Source organism: Octodon degus, unplaced genomic scaffold (genome assembly GCF_000260255.1).
Source record: "Octodon degus isolate 3935 unplaced genomic scaffold, OctDeg1.0 scaffold00157, whole genome shotgun sequence".
Lineage (NCBI taxonomy): Eukaryota > Metazoa > Chordata > Mammalia > Rodentia > Octodontidae > Octodon > Octodon degus.
In genome coordinates, this window is record NW_004524733.1 from 6,414,514 (window position 1) to 6,418,695 (window position 4,182).

Sequence of the window (4,182 nt, forward strand, 5' to 3'; positions counted from 1 at the left end):
GGCTTGGTATTCTCCCTGCCATGCCACTGAGCCAGTGTTGGCTGCCCACCATGGGCTCCTCTGGGATTCTAACTACATGAGCTTTAGTGAGGGCCATAAGAAGGGCCAAAGGCTGGACTCTGACCTGGGCTGTGCCTGTCTCAGGGACACTTCCTTCTCTGTTTGCTTAGTGGCTGTTTTCATGCAGGTCTCCCTGCCCTAAACCCTAACCTCCACACTCCCTTCCCAGGACTCATGTCATTTTCCATTCCAAGCCCTGCCCTCCTTCTTCCTGAGTCAGCTCCTACCTTCTTCAGCCACCACCATATCCCCAGGACACAGAGTCCTCTGCCTTCTGAGGTGGAGTGCAGCACCAGTACTCAGTGGCCCACTCACCTGTTTTCCTTGCCTGACTGCCAGCTGCTGGGTTTACTCTACACCTCCCTCATCTGTCTCCCAGGACCAAGCCCTGGGCTTGCCCAAGGAACACACAGCAGGTCCCAAGACCTTTTCTCTTGGTCTCCTCCTCCTTTGGCTGGCAGGATATTCCTTTCCTTCTTTGGAGCTTCCTTGGGGCTCCTCCAGTCACCTAAGCCCCATCCCACTGTCCCACCTTCCTAAAGCCTGGCCCACAGCCTGAGACCCCTTGGACATCTGCAGCTGCATGGGTCCCTCTTCCCTGCCCCTTCTCCAGCCCTGTTTGGTCCTCGCCTCTCCCTTTGGGTGGGTGCAGCTCTCCTGTCCCTAGGCTGCCCTTCTGCCCAAGTGCCTCCCCAAGTAGATTTTCTTCCTTCTTCTCAGCAGGGAAGAAGGGTGTTCTCCAGGAACACCCTGCTGGAGACAAGGGTGGGACTTTCTGAGCCAATGAACCAAGCAAGAGTGATGGGGTGGGTGGGCAGTGTAGGCTGGGTGGGCAGACTTCCCGAGGGAAGTATTCAGAGCAAACACCTGTGGCTCTTCTCTCCTGGCCCACACTTCCTCTCCCAGCTTGGCTGGGCTGCCAAGTATGTGGGTGAGAACACAGAGGGGGAGCAAGAGCTTGGTGTCATGTGTCAGGCCAGGACTGCACTGGTGACACTGACCTCTCTCTGCCCCCCTTCTGGATGCCTCTGTGTCTTACTACATTGTCCCTAGCCCCCTCTTCTGCCCTTTCTTCTGGAAGCCTATTTCTGAGGTTCTCCAGCACCTGACATCTGTGGAAAGTGGCAACCTTGATTTAGCCTAGGACAGTATCCTGCACTGGTAGGGGTATTTCTGCCAGCTACAGCTTGGGCTGCTCTTGGTTGAATACATGGTGAGAGGAGCTGAGTAGAGCTTGTGTAGACCAGGCACCTGCTGCCCTGCTGGAGATGAAAAATGCAGGTTAGCAGCGTGGAATGCCTCAGTGGGTATGGAGCCAGGCAAGCCTTGCTATCCATCCTTGTGCACCTAGGCCTCTGTGCTTCTGGGAAAGTCTTCCAGGAAAGCTGAAGGCAACCAAGCGAGGGCTGCAGAGCAGCCCTGGCTGGCTGGGATCATGAAGGTTAATGTGCAGCCAAGGAGCAGCCCCTCTGCCTTCCTTCCTGTAGCAGGGATTAACATTTATGTGACCTTTTATAGTGGGCTCACCCTCTTCACAGTGGTGACCTCACAGGTTAGTCATTCCTAACCCATTTTGGAGAGGAGACGCAGTCACTTTTCCAAGTCCCAGTTGTGCTTGCCTTGAATGCAGTCATGCTGGCTCCAGGGTCCATGCCCTATCCACGTCACGCTCCATTCCTTACGGCACCATCTCGTGGGCCTAAACCTGCAAGAGGGACTGAAGGCTAGCCTGCAGCGTGGGCACATGGCATGATCTCTGGGGTGCTGGGGCAAGCCTGTGCAGGAGAGGAGGCACCTCAACCTGCTAGATCAAGTGTAGTCATCTGCAAGGGCAGAGAGATGCACACTGGAGCGATGGTGGTCACAAGGTCAAATGACAAAGGGCACCTTGGATCAGTGAGTGCATTGACCTTTATTAAACCCTAACCCTGGGCCTCACATCCAAGGTGCTTGCCCACCTGTTCTCCAACTAAACATCTCCTTACCACCCCTCACATGTGGTTGTCCTCTACATCAACATTTTGCAGCAGAAGAAACTGAGGTACAGGGCAGTCCAGGTCCCCACAGCTGGGACCAGGACTTGGGCCCCATGTCATCTGTGTTCTCCCTCTAACTCACCACTCTGCTCCTTCAGCCTCAGACTATTCTTGTGAGAGAAGTCAGGACCTCCCAGGCCAGCCCCACCCCACAGGTCCAACCAGACAGCTCCTCACATGACAGTTTTCTTCATGGAGTCTTGGGGGGCAGTCCGGCATGAGAAGAAGGTAAATATCAGAACCCAGGAAGATGAGGTTGCCTGAGAGGAGGTAGCTCTGTTTGCAGGATGCTGTGAAACAGTCTGGGTGATGCCCCACAGATATGGCCTGTGCTTTCTGTCACCACGAACTCCTGACACCACTTGCTCACAAGGTAGAACAGTTCCACAAGGTTGAGCAGGATGCAGTGACCACCACAAAGATAGTGAAGATGTTCTTTTCTGAGGGCTTGGAGATGAAGCAGTCCACTGTGTTGGGACAGGGAGTCAAGCAGCACTTGACCACATGAGGGGATATGTATTTGGGGTAGTAAGAGTGGAACAAATAGAGGAAGGTGGTGTCTATGCTGGTCTTAAAGACCAGGCTGCAGATGTATGTCCACCACAGACTGCCCTGTTTCTTGCCAGGGTGTGGGTACAGGCAACTGTCACCTTCCCCAACTGCCTCTTGGTGCTGCTTCTCCTGAGCCTTGCGGTAGGCCACGTGCATGACCACCAGCAGTGAGGGGCATGTGACCAGGATGAGCTGCAGGGCGCACATGGGACATGGGGAAGAAGTGGTCAAAGCAGATGCTGGAGAACCCTGACTGGCAGGTGTTGCAGTTGAAGTCCTTGTGGTCATCACTCCACACATGCTCAGCCATCACGAAGTACACCAGCAGGCAGAATATGAAAACCAGAGACAGCCAGATGTGCCCAAAGATGGAAGAGTGCTTGTTGACATCATTCAGGAATGCCATGAAAAAAACCCAATTCATGGTGGACCCAAGTGCTGGTGGCCACATTACACAGCTAGTAAGTCACAGAGGAGTGACTTGAACCCAAGGAGGCTGGCTCCAGAGCCACCCTCTGGGAACTGCCTAGTCTTGGGTGGGCCCCTTTCCTCAAGTTTTGGTGAGCAACTTGCTTCTCCTGGTGGATAACATGAGGGAGGCTGGGGCAGCTCTTTTCCCTGCCTACAGTTTTACATAATTCTAAAAAGCTAGCTGGTGCTCACTTTGGCAGCACATATACTAAAATTGAAACAATACAGAGAAGATTAGCATGGCCCCTGCACAAGGATGACATGCACATTCATGAAGCATTCCATGTTTTTCAGAAGATCATCAATACCTACTTTGAGAATCTTTATTTGCACAAAATAGAAGACAGAGAAGAAATGGACAGATTTCTAAAAAGGTACAAATTACCAAAATTGAATGAAAAGGCTATAAGAACTCCAACTAATTCACAGCCAAAAAAATTCAAAATGTAATACAAAAAAAGTCCAGGTCATAATGGATTCACACCTGATTTCTATAAGGAATTTACAAAAGATATAATTCAAATATTCCACAAACACTAAAATGAGGGAGGCCAAGGAGATAGCTTAGTAGAATAAGCACTTACATGGCAGTGCAAGGGCCTGAGTACAATCCCCACATTGACAAAAAAAAAAAAACAAAAAAAACCTCTTCAATACAATTGAAAAGGAAACAATTCTCCGAAACTCATTCCTGGAGGAAAGAACTCAATACTAATTCAAACTATACTTCCCCAAACCAGGGAAAAACGCAACCAAGAAAGAGAATTACAGGCCAATCTCCCTCATGAACATAGATGCAAAAATTCTCAATAAAATCCAAGCAAATAAATACAGCAAATCATCAACAAGATCATACACCATGAACAGGTAGGATTCAACCCAGGGATGCAGGATGGTTCAATATTCGAAAATCTTTCAATGTAACACCCTATATCAATAGAGTGAAAACTAAAAACCACATGATCATCTCCATTGATGCAGAAAAGGCTTTTGACAAAGTCCAATACTCATTCATGTTCAAAGTCCTACGGAAAATTGGAATAGATGGCCTCTACTTCAATCT

The 4,182-nt window shown here is 50.2% G+C and overlaps 1 non-coding gene and 1 pseudogene across 1 annotated transcript; one reads left to right on the plus strand and one right to left on the minus strand.

Annotated features, from left to right (window-relative positions):
* Positions 1-2,269: 2,269 nt before the first annotated feature.
* LOC101585396 lies at positions 2,270-3,072 on the minus strand (annotated as a pseudogene).
* Positions 3,073-3,303: 231 nt separating this feature from the next.
* On the plus strand, positions 3,304-3,410 carry LOC111813000. Its single transcript, XR_002818359.1, has one exon. It is a non-coding gene; the product is annotated as a U6 spliceosomal RNA (small nuclear RNA).
* The last annotated feature ends 772 nt before the right edge of the window (positions 3,411-4,182 follow it).